The sequence below is a fragment of the Pimephales promelas genome, chromosome 12 (genome assembly GCF_988280905.1).
Source record: "Pimephales promelas chromosome 12, fPimPro1.hap1.1, whole genome shotgun sequence".
NCBI lineage: Eukaryota > Metazoa > Chordata > Actinopteri > Cypriniformes > Leuciscidae > Pimephales > Pimephales promelas.
Window position 1 is genome coordinate 19,270,003 of NC_142780.1, and position 18,157 is coordinate 19,288,159.

Sequence of the window (18,157 nt, forward strand, 5' to 3'; positions counted from 1 at the left end):
TCGCGGCCCTCCATCATAATCCAGAGTTTTGAGAAGATTGGAGAAACTTGATTTTTCGCCCGAAAACTGAAAAAATTGTAAGGGGTAACACTGTCGTTTTTTTTCGGGTCGAAATTTTGAGTTTCGATATCTCAGCTCTGGAAGGGTCTAGAGCCTCCATTTTTGCGCTTGGGTCAAAGTCTCGCGGCCCTCTATCATAATCCAGAGTTTTGAGAAGATTGGAGAAACTTGATTTTTCGCCCGAAAACTGAAAAAAACGTAAGGGGTAACACTGTCGTGTTTTTTCGGGTTGAAATTTTGAGTTTAGATATCTCAGCTCTGGAAGGGTCTAGAGCCTCCATTTTTGCGTTCAGGTCAAAGTCTCGCGGCCCTCCATCATAATCCAGAGTTTTGAGAAGATTGGAGAAACTTGATTTTTCGCCCGAAAACTGAAAAAAACGTAAGGGGTAACACTGTCGTTTTTTTTTTCGGGTCGAAATTTTGAGTTTCGATATCTCAGCTCTGGAAGGGTCTAGAGCCTCCATTTTTGCGCTCAGGTCAAAGTCTCGCGGCCCTCTATCATAATCCAGAGTTTTGAGAAGATTGGAGAAACTTGATTTTTCGCCCGAAAACTGAAAAAAACGTAAGGGGTAACACTGTCGTTTTTTTTTCGGGTCGAAATTTTGAGTTTCGATATCTCAGCTCTGGAAGGGTCTAGAGCCTCCATTTTTGCGCTCAGGTCAAAGTCTCGCGGCCCTCTATCATAATCCAGAGTTTTGAGAAGATTGGAGAAACTTGATTTTTCGCCCGAAAACTGAAAAAAACGTAAGGGGTAACACTGTCGGTTTTTTTTTTCGGGTCGAAATTTTGAGTTTCGATATCTCAGCTCTGGAAGGGTCTAGAGCCTTCATTTTTGCGCTCAGGTCAAAGTCTCGCGGCCCTCTATCATAATCCCGAGTTTTGAGAAGATTGGAGAAACTTGATTTTTCGCCCAAAAACTGAAAAAAACGTACGGGGTAACACCGTCGTTTTTTTTTCGGGTCGAAATTTTGAGTTTCGATATCTCAGCTCTGGAAGGGTCTAGAGCCTCCATTTTTGCGCTCAGGTCAAAGTCTCGCGGCCCTCTATCATAATCCAGAGTTTTGAGAAGATTGGAGAAACTTGATTTTTCGCCCGAAAACTGAAAAAAACGTAAGGGGTAACACTGTCGTTTTTTTTCGGGTCGAAATTTTGAGTTTCGATATCTCAGCTCTGGAAGGGTCTAGAGCCTCCATTTTTGCGCTCAGGTCAAAGTCTCGCGGCCCTCTATCATAATCCAGAGTTTTGAGAAGATTGGAGAAACTTGATTTTTCGCCCAAAAACTGAAAAAAACGTAAGGGGTAACACTGTTGTTCTTTTTTCGGGTCGAAATTTTGAGTTTCGATATCTCAGCTCTGGAAGGGTCTAGAGCCTCCATTTTTGCACTCAGGTTTAAGTCTCATGGCCCTCTATTAGAATCCAGAGTTTTGAGAAGATTGGAGAAACTTTATTTTTCGCCCGAAAAAAAAAACGAAAGGCGTACCACTGTCGTTTTTTTTTCGGGTCGAAATTTTGAGTTTCGATATCTCAGCTCTGGAAGGGTCTAGAGCCTCCATTTTTGCACTCAGGTTTAAGTCTCATGGCCCTCTATTAGAATCCAGAGTTTTGAGAAGATTGGAGAAACTTAATTTTTCGCCCGAAAAAAAAAACGAAAGGGGTACCACTGTCATTTTTTTTTTCGGGTCGAAATTTTGAGTTTCGATATCTCAGCTCTGGAAGGGTCTAGAGCCTCCATTTTTGCACTCAGGTTTAAGTCTCATGGCCCTCTATCATAATATAGAGTTTTGAGAAGTTTGGAGAAACTTGATTTTTCGCCCGAAAACTGAAAAAAACGTAAGGGGTAACACTGTCGTTTTTTTTTTCGGGTCGAAATTTTGAGTTTCGATATCTCAGCTCTGGAAGGGTCTAGAGCCTCCATTTTTGCGCTCAGGTCAAAGTCTCGCGGCCCTCTATCATAATCCAGAGTTTTGAGAAGATTGGAGAAACTTGATTTTTCGCCCGAAAACTGAAAAAAACGTAAGGGGTAACACTGTCGGGTTTTTTTTCGGGTCGAAATTTTGAGTTTCGATATCTCAGCTCTGGAAGGGTCTAGAGCCTCCATTTTTGCGCTCAGGTCAAAGTCTCGCGGCCCTCTATCATAATCCCGAGTTTTGAGAAGATTGGAGAAACTTGATTTTTCGCCCAAAAACTGAAAAAAACGTACGGGGTAAAACCGTCGTTTTTTTTTCGGGTCGAAATTTTGAGTTTCGATATCTCAGCTCTGGAAGGGTCTAGAGCCTCCATTTTTGCGCTCAGGTCAAAGTCTCGCGGCCCTCTATCATAATCCAGAGTTTTGAGAAGATTGGAGAAACTTGATTTTTCGCCCGAAAACTGAAAAAAACGTAAGGGGTAACACTGTCGTTTTTTTTTCGGGTCGAAATTTTGAGTTTCGATATCTCTGCTCTGGAAGGGTCTAGAGCCTCCATTTTTGCGCTCAGGTCAAAGTCTCGCGGCCCTCTATCATAATCCAGAGTTTTGAGAAGATTGGAGAAACTTGATTTTTCGCCCGAAAACTGAAAAAAACGTAAGGGGTAACACTGTCGGTTTTTTTTTTCGGGTCGAAATTTTGAGTTTCGATATCTCAGCTCTGGAAGGGTCTAGAGCCTTCATTTTTGCGCTCAGGTCAAAGTCTCGCGGCCCTCTATCATAATCCCGAGTTTTGAGAAGATTGGAGAAACTTGATTTTTCGCCCAAAAACTGAAAAAAACGTACGGGGTAACACCGTCGTTTTTTTTTCGGGTCGAAATTTTGAGTTTCGATATCTCAGCTCTGGAAGGGTCTAGAGCCTCCATTTTTGCGCTCAGGTCAAAGTCTCGCGGCCCTCTATCATAATCCAGAGTTTTGAGAAGATTGGAGAAACTTGATTTTTCGCCCGAAAACTGAAAAAAACGTAAGGGGTAACACTGTCGTTTTTTTTCGGGTCGAAATTTTGAGTTTCGATATCTCAGCTCTGGAAGGGTCTAGAGCCTCCATTTTTGCGCTCAGGTCAAAGTCTCGCGGCCCTCTATCATAATCCAGAGTTTTGAGAAGATTGGAGAAACTTGATTTTTCGCCCAAAAACTGAAAAAAACGTAAGGGGTAACACTGTTGTTCTTTTTTCGGGTCGAAATTTTGAGTTTCGATATCTCAGCTCTGGAAGGGTCTAGAGCCTCCATTTTTGCACTCAGGTTTAAGTCTCATGGCCCTCTATTAGAATCCAGAGTTTTGAGAAGATTGGAGAAACTTTATTTTTCGCCCGAAAAAAAAAACGAAAGGCGTACCACTGTCGTTTTTTTTTCGGGTCGAAATTTTGAGTTTCGATATCTCAGCTCTGGAAGGGTCTAGAGCCTCCATTTTTGCATTTAGGTTTAAGTCTCATGGCCCTCTATTAGAATCCAGAGTTTTGAGAAGATTGGAGAAACTTAATTTTTCGCCCGAAAAAAAAAACGAAAGGGGTACCACTGTCATTTTTTTTTTCGGGTCGAAATTTTGAGTTTCGATATCTCAGCTCTGGAAGGGTCTAGAGCCTCCATTTTTGCACTCAGGTTTAAGTCTCATGGCCCTCTATCATAATATAGAGTTTTGAGAAGTTTGGAGAAACTTGATTTTTCGCCCGAAAACTGAAAAAAACGTAAGGGGTAACACTGTCGTTTTTTTTTTCGGGTCGAAATTTTGAGTTTCGATATCTCAGCTCTGGAAGGGTCTAGAGCCTCCATTTTTGCGCTCAGGTCAAAGTCTCGCGGCCCTCTATCATAATCCAGAGTTTTGAGAAGATTGGAGAAACTTGATTTTTCGCCCGAAAACTGAAAAAAACGTAAGGGGTAACACTGTCGGGTTTTTTTTCGGGTCGAAATTTTGAGTTTCGATATCTCAGCTCTGGAAGGGTCTAGAGCCTCCATTTTTGCGCTCAGGTCAAAGTCTCGCGGCCCTCTATCATAATCCCGAGTTTTGAGAAGATTGGAGAAACTTGATTTTTCGCCCAAAAACTGAAAAAAACGTACGGGGTAAAACCGTCGTTTTTTTTTCGGGTCGAAATTTTGAGTTTCGATATCTCAGCTCTGGAAGGGTCTAGAGCCTCCATTTTTGCGCTCAGGTCAAAGTCTCGCGGCCCTCTATCATAATCCAGAGTTTTGAGAAGATTGGAGAAACTTGATTTTTCGCCCGAAAACTGAAAAAAACGTAAGGGGTAACACTGTCGTTTTTTTTCGGGTCGAAATTTTGAGTTTCGATATCTCAGCTCTGGAAGGGTCTAGAGCCTCCATTTTTGCGCTCAGGTCAAAGTCTCGCGGCCCTCTATCATAATCCAGAGTTTTGAGAAGATTGGAGAAACTTGATTTTTCGCCCAAAAACTGAAAAAAACGTAAGGGGTAACACTGTTGTTCTTTTTTCGGGTCGAAATTTTGAGTTTCGATATCTCAGCTCTGGAAGGGTCTAGAGCCTCCATTTTTGCACTCAGGTTTAAGTCTCATGGCCCTCTATTAGAATCCAGAGTTTTGAGAAGATTGGAGAAACTTTATTTTTCGCCCGAAAAAAAAAAACGAAAGGCGTACCACTGTCGTTTTTTTTTCGGGTCGAAATTTTGAGTTTCGATATCTCAGCTCTGGAAGGGTCTAGAGCCTCCATTTTTGCACTCAGGTTTAAGTCTCATGGCCCTCTATTAGAATCCAGAGTTTTGAGAAGATTGGAGAAACTTAATTTTTCGCCCGAAAAAAAAAACGAAAGGGGTACCACTGTCATTTTTTTTTTCGGGTCGAAATTTTGAGTTTCGATATCTCAGCTCTGGAAGGGTCTAGAGCCTCCATTTTTGCACTCAGGTTTAAGTCTCATGGCCCTCTATCATAATATAGAGTTTTGAGAAGATTGGAGAAACTTGATTTTTCGCCCGAAAACTGAAAAAAACGTAAGGGGTAACACTGTCGTTTTTTTTTTCGGGTCGAAATTTTGAGTTTCGATATCTCAGCTCTGGAAGGGTCTAGAGCCTCCATTTTTGCGCTCAGGTCAAAGTCTCGCGGCCCTCTATCATAATCCAGAGTTTTGAGAAGATTGGAGAAACTTGATTTTTCGCCCGAAAACTGAAAAAAACGTAAGGGGTAACACTGTCGTGTTTTTTCGGGTCGAAATTTTGAGTTTAGATATCTCAGCTCTGGAAGGGTCTAGAGCCTCCATTTTTGCGTTCAGGTCAAAGTCTCGCGGCCCTCCATCATAATCCAGAGTTTTGAGAAGATTGGAGAAACTTGATTTTTCGCCCAAAAACTGAAAAAATTGTAAGGGGTAACACTGTCGTTTTTTTTTTCGGGTCGAAATTTTGAGTTTCGATATCTCAGCTCTGGAAGGGTCTAGAGCCTCCATTTTTGCGCTCAGGTCAAAGTCTCGCGGCCCTCTATCATAATCCAGAGTTTTGAGAAGATTGGAGAAACTTGATTTTTCGCCCAAAAACTGAAAAAAAACGTAAGGGGTAACACTGTCGTTCTTTTTTCGGGTCGAAATTTTGAGTTTCGATATCTCAGCTCTGGAAGGGTCTAGAGCCTCCATTTTTGCACTCAGGTTTAAGTCTCATGGCCCTCTATTAGAATCCAGAGTTTTGAGAAGATTGGAGAAACTTTATTTTTCGCCCGAAAAAAAAAACGAAAGGCGTACCACTGTCGTTTTTTTTTCGGGTCGAAATTTTGAGTTTCGATATCTCAGCTCTGGAAGGGTCTAGAGCCTCCATTTTTGCACTCAGGTTTAAGTCTCATGGCCCTCTATTAGAATCCAGATTTTTGAGAAGATTGGAGAAACTTAATTTTTCGCCCGAAAAAAAAAACGAAAGGGGTACCACTGTCATTTTTTTTTTCGGGTCGAAATTTTGAGTTTCGATATCTCAGCTCTGGAAGGGTCTAGAGCCTCCATTTTTGCACTCAGGTTTAAGTCTCATGGCCCTCTATCATAATATAGAGTTTTGAGAAGATTGGAGAAACTTGATTTTTCGCCCGAAAACTGAAAAAAACGTAAGGGGTAACACTGTCGTTTTTTTTTCGGGTCGAAATTTTGAGTTTCGATATCTCAGCTCTGGAAGGGTCTAGAGCCTCCATTTTTGCGCTCAGGTCAAAGTCTCGCGGCCCTCTATCATAATCCAGAGTTTTGAGAAGATTGGAGAAACTTGATTTTTCGCCCGAAAACTGAAAAAAACGTAAGGGGTAACACTGTCGTGTTTTTTCGGGTCGAAATTTTGAGTTTAGATATCTCAGCTCTGGAAGGGTCTAGAGCCTCCATTTTTGCGTTCAGGTCAAAGTCTCGCGGCCCTCCATCATAATCCAGAGTTTTGAGAAGATTGGAGAAACTTGATTTTTCGCCCGAAAACTGAAAAAATTGTAAGGGGTAACACTGTCGTTTTTTTTCGGGTCGAAATTTTGAGTTTCGATATCTCAGCTCTGGAAGGGTCTAGAGCCTCCATTTTTGCGCTCGGGTCAAAGTCTCGCGGCCCTCTATCATAATCCAGAGTTTTGAGAAGATTGGAGAAACTTGATTTTTCGCCCGAAAACTGAAAAAAACGTAAGGGGTAACACTGTCGTTTTTTTTTTCGGGTCGAAATTTTGAGTTTCGATATCTCAGCTCTGGAAGGGTCTAGAGCCTCCATTTTTGCGCTCAGGTCAAAGTCTCGCGGCCCTCTATCATAATCCAGAGTTTTGAGAAGATTGGAGAAACTTGATTTTTCGCCCGAAAACTGAAAAAAACGTAAGGGGTAACACTGTCGTTTTTTTTTGGGTCGAAATTTTGAGTTTCGATATCTCAGCTCTGGAAGGGTCTAGAGCCTCCATTTTTGCGCTCAGGTCAAAGTCTCGCGGCCCTCTATCATAATCCAGAGTTTTGAGAAGATTGTAGAAACTTGATTTTTCGCCCGAAAACTGAAAAAAACGTAAAGGGTAACACTGTCGTTTTTTTTTTCGGGTCGAAATTTTGAGTTTCGATATCTCAGCTCTGGAAGGGTCTAGAGCCTCCATTTTTGCGCTCAGGTCAAAGTCTCGCGGCCCTCTATCATAATCCAGAGTTTTGAGAAGATTGGAGAAACTTGATTTTTCGCCCGAAAACTGAAAAAAACGTAAGGGGTAACACTGTCGGTTTTTTTTTCGGGTCGAAATTTTGAGTTTCGATATCTCAGCTCTGGAAGGGTCTAGAGCCTCCATTTTTGCGCTCAGGTCAAAGTCTCGCGGCCCTCTATCATAATCCAGAGTTTTGAGAAGATTGGAGAAACTTGATTTTTCGCCCGAAAACTGAAAAAAACGTAAGGGGTAACACTGTCGTGTTTTTTCGGGTCGAAATTTTGAGTTTAGATATCTCAGCTCTGGAAGGGTCTAGAGCCTCCATTTTTGCGTTCAGGTCAAAGTCTCGCGGCCCTCCATCACAATCCAGAGTTTTGAGAAGATTGGAGAAACTTGATTTTTCGCACGAAAACTGAAAAAAACGTAAGGGGTAACACTGTCGTTTTTTTTTTCGGGTCGAAATTTTGAGTTTCGATATCTCAGCTGTGGAAGGGTCTAGAGCCTCCATTTTTGCGCTCAGGTCAAAGTCTCGCGGCCCTCTATCATAATCTAGAGTTTTGAGAAGATTGGAGAAACTTGATATTTCGCCCGAAAACTGAAAAAAACGTAAGGGGTAACACTGTCGTTTTTTTTTCGGGTCGAAATTTTGAGTTTCGATATCTCAGCTCTGGAAGGGTCTAGAGCCTCCATTTTTGCGCTCAGGTCAAAGTCTCGCGGCCCTCTATCATAATCCAGAGTTTTGAGAAGATTGGAGAAACTTGATTTTTCGCCCGAAAACTGAAAAAAACGTAAGGGGTAACACTGTCGTTTTTTTTCGGGTCGAAATTTTGAGTTTCGATATCTCAGCTCTGGAAGGGTCTAGAGCCTCCATTTTTGCGCTCAGGTCAAAGTCTCGCGGCCCTCTATCATAATCCACAGTTTTGAGAAGATTGGAGAAACTTGATTTTTCGCCCGAAAACTGAAAAAAACGTAAGGGGTAACACTGTCGTTTTTTTTTTCGGGTCGAAATTTTGAGTTTCGATATCTCAGCTCTGGAAGGGTCTAGAGCCTCCATTTTTGCGTTCAGGTCAAAGTCTCGCGGCCCTCTATCATAATCCAGAGTTTTGAGAAGATTGGAGAAACTTGATTTTTCGCCCGAAAACTGAAAAAAACGTAAGGGGTAACACTGTCGTTTTTTTTTTTCGGGTCAAAATTTTGAGTTTCGATATCTCAGCTCTGGAAGGGTCTAGAGCCTCCATTTTTGCGCTCAGGTCAAAGTCTCGCGGCCCTCTATCATAATCCAGAGTTTTGAAAAGATTGGAGAAACTTAATTTTTCGCCCGAAAAAAAAAAACGAAAGGGGTACCACTGTCGTTTTTTTTTCGTGACGAAATTTTGAGTTTCGATATCTCAGCTCTGGAAGGGTCTAGAGCCTCCATTTTTGCGCTCAGGTCAAAGTCTCGCGGCCCTCTATCATAATCCAGAGTTTTGAGAAGATTGGAGAAACTTGATTTTTCGCCCGAAAACTGAAAAAAACGTAAGGGGTAACACTGTCGTTTTTTTTTCGGGTCGAAATTTTGAGTTTCGATATCTCAGCTCTGGAAGGGTCTAGAGCCTCCATTTTTGCACTCAGGTTTTAGTCTCATGGCCCTCTATTAGAATCCAGAGTTTTGAGAAGATTGGAGAAACTTTATTTTTCGCCCGAAAAAAAAAAACGAAAGGCGTACCACTGTCGTTTTTTTTTCGGGTCGAAATTTTGAGTTTCGATATCTCAGCTCTGGAAGGGTCTAGAGCCTCCATTTTTGCGCTCAGGTCAAAGTCTCGCGGCCCTCTATCATAATCCAGAGTTTTGAGAAGATTGGAGAAACTTGATTTTTCACCCGAAAACTGAAAAAAACGTAAGGGGTAACACTGTCGTTTTTTTTTTCGGGTCGAAATTTTGAGTTTCGATATCTCAGCTCTGGAAGGGTCTAGAGCCTCCATTTTTGCGTTCAGGTCAAAGTCTCGCGGCCCTCTATCATAATCCAGAGTTTTGAGAAGATTGGAGAAACTTGATTTTTCGCCCGAAAACTGAAAAAAACGTAAGGGGTAACACTGTCGTTTTTTTTCGGGTCGAAATTTTGAGTTTCGATATCTCAGCTCTGGAAGGGTCTAGAGCCTCCATTTTTGCGCTCAGGTCAAAGTCTCGCGGCCCTCTATCATAATCTAGAGTTTTGAGAAGATTGGAGAAACTTGATTTTTCGCCCGAAAACTGAAAAAAAACGTAAGGGGTAACACTGTCGTTTTTTTTCGGGTCGAAATTTTGAGTTTCGATATCTCAGCTGTGGAAGGGTCTAGAGCCTCCATTTTTGCGCTCAGGTCAAAGTCTCGCGGCCCTCTATCATAATCTAGAGTTTTGAGAAGATTGGAGAAACTTGATATTTCGCCCGAAAACTGAAAAAAACGTAAGGGGTAACACTGTCGTTTTTTTTTTTCGGGTCAAAATTTTGAGTTTCGATATCTCAGCTCTGGAAGGGTCTAGAGCCTCCATTTTTGCGCTCAGGTCAAAGTCTTGCGGCCCTCTATCATAATCCAGAGTTTTGAGAAGATTGGAGAAACTTGATTTTTCGCCCGAAAACTGAAAAAAACGTAAGGGGTAACACTGTCGTTTTTTTTTCGGGTCGAAATTTTGAGTTTCGATATCTCAGCTCTGGAAGGGTCTAGAGCCTCCATTTTTGCGCTCAGGTCAAAGTCTCACGGCCCTCTATCATAATCCAGAGTTTTGAGAAGATTGGAGAAACTTGATTTTTCGCCCAATAACTGAAAAAAACGTAAGGGGTAACACTGTCGTTTTTTTTTTCGGGTCGAAATTTTGAGTTTCGATATCTCAGCTCTGGAAGGGTCTAGAGCCTCCATTTTTGCACTCAGGTTTAAGTCTCATGGCTCTCTATTAGAATCCAGAGTTTTGAGAAGATAGGAGAAACTTTATTTTTCGCCCGAAAAAAAAAAACGAAAGGCGTACCACTGTCGTTTTTTTTTTCGGGTCGAAATTTTGAGTTTCGATATCTCAGCTCTGGAAGGGTCTAGAGCCTCCATTTTTGCACTCAGGTTTAAGTCTCATGGCCCTCTATTAGAATCCAGAGTTTTGAGAAGATTGGAGAAACTTAAATTTTCGCCCGAAAAAAAAAACGAAAGGGGTACCACTGTCATTTTTTTTTCGGGTCGAAATTTTGAGTTTCGATATCTCAGCTCTGGAAGGGTCTAGAGCCTCCATTTTTGCACTCAGGTTTAAGTCTCATGGCCCTCTATCATAATATAGAGTTTTGAGAAGATTGGAGAAACTTGATTTTTCGCCCGAAAACTGAAAAAAACGTAAGGGGTAACACTGTCGTTTTTTTTTCGGGTCGAAATTTTGAGTTTCGATATCTCAGCTCTGGAAGGGTCTAGAGCCTCCATTTTTGCGCTCAGGTCAAAGTCTCGCGGCCCTCCATCATAATCCAGAGTTTTGAGAAGATTGGAGAAACTTGATTTTTCGCCCGAAAACAGAAAAAAACGTAAGGGGTAACACTGTCGTTTTTTTTCGGGTCGAAATTTTGAGTTTCGATATCTCAGCTCTGGAAGGGTCTAGAGCCTCCATTTTTGCGCTCAGGTCAAAGTCTCGCGGCCCTCTATCATAATCCAGAGTTTTGAGAAGATTGGAGAAACTTGATTTTTCGCCCGAAAACTGAAAAAAACGTAAGGGGTAACACTGTCGTGTTTTTTCGGGTCGAAATTTTGAGTTTAGATATCTCAGCTCTGGAAGGGTCTAGAGCCTCCATTTTTGCGTTCAGGTCAAAGTCTCGCGGCCCTCCATCACAATCCAGAGTTTTGAGAAGATTGGAGAAACTTGATTTTTCGCACGAAAACTGAAAAAAACGTAAGGGGTAACACTGTCGTTTTTTTTTTCGGGTCGAAATTTTGAGTTTCGATATCTCAGCTGTGGAAGGGTCTAGAGCCTCCATTTTTGCGCTCAGGTCAAAGTCTCGCGGCCCTCTATCATAATCTAGAGTTTTGAGAAGATTGGAGAAACTTGATATTTCGCCCGAAAACTGAAAAAAACGTAAGGGGTAACACTGTCGTTTTTTTTTCGGGTCGAAATTTTGAGTTTCGATATCTCAGCTCTGGAAGGGTCTAGAGCCTCCATTTTTGCGCTCAGGTCAAAGTCTCGCGGCCCTCTATCATAATCCAGAGTTTTGAGAAGATTGGAGAAACTTGATTTTTCGCCCGAAAACTGAAAAAAACGTAAGGGGTAACACTGTCGTTTTTTTTCGGGTCGAAATTTTGAGTTTCGATATCTCAGCTCTGGAAGGGTCTAGAGCCTCCATTTTTGCGCTCAGGTCAAAGTCTCGCGGCCCTCTATCATAATCCACAGTTTTGAGAAGATTGGAGAAACTTGATTTTTCGCCCGAAAACTGAAAAAAACGTAAGGGGTAACACTGTCGTTTTTTTTTTCGGGTCGAAATTTTGAGTTTCGATATCTCAGCTCTGGAAGGGTCTAGAGCCTCCATTTTTGCGTTCAGGTCAAAGTCTCGCGGCCCTCTATCATAATCCAGAGTTTTGAGAAGATTGGAGAAACTTGATTTTTCGCCCGAAAACTGAAAAAAACGTAAGGGGTAACACTGTCGTTTTTTTTTTTCGGGTCAAAATTTTGAGTTTCGATATCTCAGCTCTGGAAGGGTCTAGAGCCTCCATTTTTGCGCTCAGGTCAAAGTCTCGCGGCCCTCTATCATAATCCAGAGTTTTGAAAAGATTGGAGAAACTTAATTTTTCGCCCGAAAAAAAAAAACGAAAGGGGTACCACTGTCGTTTTTTTTTCGTGACGAAATTTTGAGTTTCGATATCTCAGCTCTGGAAGGGTCTAGAGCCTCCATTTTTGCGCTCAGGTCAAAGTCTCGCGGCCCTCTATCATAATCCAGAGTTTTGAGAAGATTGGAGAAACTTGATTTTTCGCCCGAAAACTGAAAAAAACGTAAGGGGTAACACTGTCGTTTTTTTTTCGGGTCGAAATTTTGAGTTTCGATATCTCAGCTCTGGAAGGGTCTAGAGCCTCCATTTTTGCACTCAGGTTTTAGTCTCATGGCCCTCTATTAGAATCCAGAGTTTTGAGAAGATTGGAGAAACTTTATTTTTCGCCCGAAAAAAAAAAACGAAAGGCGTACCACTGTCGTTTTTTTTTCGGGTCGAAATTTTGAGTTTCGATATCTCAGCTCTGGAAGGGTCTAGAGCCTCCATTTTTGCGCTCAGGTCAAAGTCTCGCGGCCCTCTATCATAATCCAGAGTTTTGAGAAGATTGGAGAAACTTGATTTTTCACCCGAAAACTGAAAAAAACGTAAGGGGTAACACTGTCGTTTTTTTTTTCGGGTCGAAATTTTGAGTTTCGATATCTCAGCTCTGGAAGGGTCTAGAGCCTCCATTTTTGCGTTCAGGTCAAAGTCTCGCGGCCCTCTATCATAATCCAGAGTTTTGAGAAGATTGGAGAAACTTGATTTTTCGCCCGAAAACTGAAAAAAACGTAAGGGGTAACACTGTCGTTTTTTTTCGGGTCGAAATTTTGAGTTTCGATATCTCAGCTCTGGAAGGGTCTAGAGCCTCCATTTTTGCGCTCAGGTCAAAGTCTCGCGGCCCTCTATCATAATCTAGAGTTTTGAGAAGATTGGAGAAACTTGATTTTTCGCCCGAAAACTGAAAAAAAACGTAAGGGGTAACACTGTCGTTTTTTTTCGGGTCGAAATTTTGAGTTTCGATATCTCAGCTGTGGAAGGGTCTAGAGCCTCCATTTTTGCGCTCAGGTCAAAGTCTCGCGGCCCTCTATCATAATCTAGAGTTTTGAGAAGATTGGAGAAACTTGATATTTCGCCCGAAAACTGAAAAAAACGTAAGGGGTAACACTGTCGTTTTTTTTTTTCGGGTCAAAATTTTGAGTTTCGATATCTCAGCTCTGGAAGGGTCTAGAGCCTCCATTTTTGCGCTCAGGTCAAAGTCTTGCGGCCCTCTATCATAATCCAGAGTTTTGAGAAGATTGGAGAAACTTGATTTTTCGCCCGAAAACTGAAAAAAACGTAAGGGGTAACACTGTCGTTTTTTTTTCGGGTCGAAATTTTGAGTTTCGATATCTCAGCTCTGGAAGGGTCTAGAGCCTCCATTTTTGCGCTCAGGTCAAAGTCTCACGGCCCTCTATCATAATCCAGAGTTTTGAGAAGATTGGAGAAACTTGATTTTTCGCCCAATAACTGAAAAAAACGTAAGGGGTAACACTGTCGTTTTTTTTTTCGGGTCGAAATTTTGAGTTTCGATATCTCAGCTCTGGAAGGGTCTAGAGCCTCCATTTTTGCACTCAGGTTTAAGTCTCATGGCTCTCTATTAGAATCCAGAGTTTTGAGAAGATAGGAGAAACTTTATTTTTCGCCCGAAAAAAAAAAACGAAAGGCGTACTACTGTCGTTTTTTTTTTCGGGTCGAAATTTTGAGTTTCGATATCTCAGCTCTGGAAGGGTCTAGAGCCTCCATTTTTGCACTCAGGTTTAAGTCTCATGGCCCTCTATTAGAATCCAGAGTTTTGAGAAGATTGGAGAAACTTAAATTTTCGCCCGAAAAAAAAAACGAAAGGGGTACCACTGTCATTTTTTTTTCGGGTCGAAATTTTGAGTTTCGATATCTCAGCTCTGGAAGGGTCTAGAGCCTCCATTTTTGCACTCAGGTTTAAGTCTCATGGCCCTCTATCATAATATAGAGTTTTGAGAAGATTGGAGAAACTTGATTTTTCGCCCGAAAACTGAAAAAAACGTAAGGGGTAACACTGTCGTTTTTTTTTCGGGTCGAAATTTTGAGTTTCGATATCTCAGCTCTGGAAGGGTCTAGAGCCTCCATTTTTGCGCTCAGGTCAAAGTCTCGCGGCCCTCCATCATAATCCAGAGTTTTGAGAAGATTGGAGAAACTTGATTTTTCGCCCGAAAACAGAAAAAAACGTAAGGGGTAACACTGTCGTTTTTTTTCGGGTCGAAATTTTGAGTTTCGATATCTCAGCTCTGGAAGGGTCTAGAGCCTCCATTTTTGCGCTCAGGTCAAAGTCTCGCGGCCCTCTATCATAATCCAGAGTTTTGAGAAGATTGGAGAAACTTGATTTTTCGCCCGAAAACTGAAAAAAACGTAAGGGGTAACACTGTCGTTTTTTTTTCGGGTCGAAATTTTGAGTTTCGATATCTCAGCTCTGGAGGGGTCTAGAGCCTCCATTTTTGCGCTCAGGTCAAAGTCTCGCGGCCTTATCTCATAATCCAGAGTTTTGAGAAGATTGGAGAAACTTGATTTTTCGCCCGAAAACTGAAAAAAACGTAAGGGGTAACACTGTCGTTTTTTTTTTCGGGTCGAAATTTTGAGTTTCGATATCTCAGCTCTGGAAGGGTCTAGAGCCTCCATTTTTGCGCTCAGGTCAAAGTCTCGCGGTCTTATCTCATAATCCAGAGTTTTGAGAAGATTGGAGAAACTTTATTTTTCGCCCGAAAACTGAAAAAAACGTAAAGGGTAACACTGTCGTTTTTTTTTCGGGTCGAAATTTTGAGTTTCGATATCTCAGCTCTGGAAGGGTCTAGAGCCTCCATTTTTGCGCTCAGGTCAAAGTCTCGCGGCCCTCTATCATAATCCAGAGTTTTGAGAAGATTGGAGAAACTTGATTTTTCGCCCGAAAACTGAAAAAAACGTAAGGGGTAACACTGTCGTTTTTTTTTCGGGTCGAAATTTTGAGTTTCGATATCTCAGCTCTGGAGGGGTCTAGAGCCTCCATTTTTGCGCTCAGGTCAAAGTCTCGCGGCCTTATCTCATAATCCAGAGTTTTGAGAAGATTGGAGAAACTTGATTTTTCGCCCGAAAACTGAAAAAAACGTAAGGGGTAACACTGTCGTTTTTTTTTTCGGGTCGAAATTTTGAGTTTCGATATCTCAGCTCTGGAAGGGTCTAGAGCCTCCATTTTTGCGCTCAGGTCAAAGTCTCGCGGTCTTATCTCATAATCCAGAGTTTTGAGAAGATTGGAGAAACTTTATTTTTCGCCCGAAAACTGAAAAAAACGTAAAGGGTAACACTGTCGTTTTTTTTTCGGGTCGAAATTTTGAGTTTCGATATCTCAGCTCTGGAAGGGTCTAGAGCCTCCATTTTTGCGCTCAGGTCAAAGTCTCGCGGCCCTCTATCATAATCCAGAGTTTTGAGAAGATTGGAGAAACTTGATTTTTCGCCCGAAAACTGAAAAAAACGTAAGGGGTAACACTGTCGTTTTTTTTCGGGGCGAAATTTTGAGTTTCGATATATCAGCTGTGGAAGGGTCTAGAGCCTCCATTTTTGCGCTCAGGTCAAAGTCTCGCGGCCCTCTCTCATAATGTAGAGTTTTGAGAAGATTGGAGAAACTTGATTTTTCGCCCGAAAACTGAAAAAAACGTAAGGGGTAACACTGTCGTTTTTTTTTTCGGGTCGAAATTTTGAGTTTCGATATCTCAGCTCTGGAAGGGTCTAGAGCCTCCATTTTTGCGCTCAGGTCAAAGTCTCGCGGCCCTCTATCATAATCCAGAGTTTTGAGAAGATTGGAGAAACTTGATTTTTCGCCCGAAAACTGAAAAAAACGTAAGGGGTAACACTGTCGTTTTTTTTTCGGGTCGAAATTTTGAGTTTCGATATCTCAACTCTGGAAGGGTCTAGAGCCTCCATTTTTGCGCTCAGGTCAAAGTCTCGCGGCCCTCTATCATAATCCAGAGTTTTGAGAAGATTGGAGAAACTTGATTTTTCGCCCGAAAACTGAAAAAAACGTAAGGGGTAACACTGTCATTTTTTTTTCGGGTCGAAATTTTGAGTTTCGATATCTCAGCTCTGGAAGGGTCTAGAGCCTCCATTTTTGCACTCAGGTTTAAGTCTCATGGCCCTCTATTAGAATCCAGAGTTTTGAGAAGATTGGAGAAACTTGATTTTTCGCCCGAAAAAAAAAAACGAAAGGGGTACCTAGAGTGCTCCCTCCCACAGGTGGAGAAATTTTTGAATTAACAAATAAGAAAAAAATTGACTTTTCCTCTTTTATTATAGAACACATACAAACTACTTAGGCAAGGCGCTATTGCCTTACACATCTCTCTCCATGACGGTGAGAGACACATTTATACATTAGGCAGTAAATGAACCAAGAACATCTGATCTAACATTAACACACATAACTATCACAAAAACTTAAAGATCTTACTGCAATAACACAACTCTCAATAAAAAAATACCCATAAAATTACACATAACCTGCAGCAGTCTTGTCTGTCTTCTCATTAGCAACAGTATTTTTGTCTACTTATATTCTATACTTGAGTTTACATTTTTTTAAATGAATTTGACTAATAAAAAGTGTGGATTGGTGCTTTATCCTGCCTTTTTAAAATAGTTGAATGAATGATCGCGAGATGCGATCGTAGATCAGAACGCCCGCAGCATAGAGGAGAATGAGTCAACTCTGAAAATTAATTAAGCATTTTGGTCATGTTAAAGGGTGTATTGGATGGACTTTTATTCCGGGTTTGGTTTTATTTGTTGGAAAAATAAATATAGAAATATAATTTGACACAAGAGGGCAGTAAAGCCCTATTTATGGTTGTGAGTTTAAACTAACCGTGACATCTACACGTTTTCCAAAGTGGACCAACGTGATTATTTCACGTCTTGTCGTGATACGGGTTGGGCATTGAAGTTACAGGAGTTTCTTCTCATTGCTAAGCAATGGAGCTAGGTCGAGTATTTAAAAGGTTATGGTTAACACGGTTAACGTGGTTTAACATCGATGTAATACGTTGTTTTTAGCGTACCTTTTGCTTAAACGAGGAGCTGGGGGGACGCCGGAAAAATAGACATTTTACTCATTAGCCTGCTTCATTAAAAACGTGACATTTAGACATTTTCTTCGACGTGGATCCATGCAAATGAATCATTTTCACCTTGAAAATAATAAAAGTTTTGTTGTTTTTTTTGTGTGTTTTTTTTGTTTTTTGCATTTTAAATAATAGAACATTTCTCAGTGATCGTAAATAAAACAAAATTCAATTTTCTCGGTTTAATGAAAACCAATAGGTCGTTATGGCAGAGGCGAATAACGCAAGCGACTAAATAAATAGTCTAGAAATAAATTGTCAAAATATCGACGTCATTCGAATCAATAAGGTTTGATGTTGTTTTAGAGCTATGAATTATCTTCAACTTGCATATTGGTCATTTAACTCCCCTGTGATGTCTCTTGGTGTATTTAGTATCAGTACTCTCAACTGAAACTTTTGTTATGTCTACTATACTTTTATTATTATTTCACCAATTTCATGTTTTTATTTGGATTAAGGGTAAATATAAAAATATATTATTTTAGTGTTTATGTGTGACGTTACATCCTGTAAATCTTATTCTACTTGAAAAAGAATATGAGATATATTATTGTACATTTATATTTACTTTTTCCATAGGCAATCATAAATGCCCTGTCTGTCTCCTGGCTGGGATATCTCCTCACAGGAGGCTGAGCAGGTCTTCCTTTCTGGATTATCATTGCAGGTCAGAGTAGATTATTCATTATTTTTGCACAATGCCCCGTGCACCCTTTTGTTACTGATGATTCTGTTACAGTAACACAACTGTGACTGTTCTCTGATAACTATTTCAGTCAAGTGGAAGATTTTAACTGACAAATTGACAAACAATTGAGGAAAGAAAGGAGACCATTCAATTGTTGGCTGTTACTTTTACATTTACACATTTGGACTCTGGAATTAGATGTCAGTAACATGAATATTCAATTTGACTTTCTCTCTCTCTACAACTCCAACATTTCATAACTGTTTAGTGTTAAATCTGAAATATATATTTGAACATGTTAAACTCATTTGTATCTCTCTCTCTGTCTCTCTCTCTCTCAGAGTTGAAGCCATTCCTGCAGCAACTGGTGGAAAACGGGGGATCTTTTTGGTTCTTTTATAATTTATCTATTTATCTAACATAAATAATTTTGTTCTTTCGTATAATATAAATAAATACATATGTATATATAAATAAATTCATGCTTGAATCATT

The 18,157-nt window shown here is 40.9% G+C and overlaps 1 long non-coding RNA gene across 1 annotated transcript in view; it reads left to right on the forward strand.

Moving 5' to 3' along the window:
• Window positions 1–18,157, forward strand: part of LOC148977001 (uncharacterized) — a 39,044-nt gene extending 20,887 nt beyond the window's left edge. Inside the window, exons 2-3 of the long non-coding RNA XR_016145724.1 lie at window positions 17,554–17,641; window positions 18,004–18,157. This is a non-coding gene — a long non-coding RNA (uncharacterized LOC148977001). The remainder of the gene's footprint in view (window positions 1–17,553; window positions 17,642–18,003) is intronic.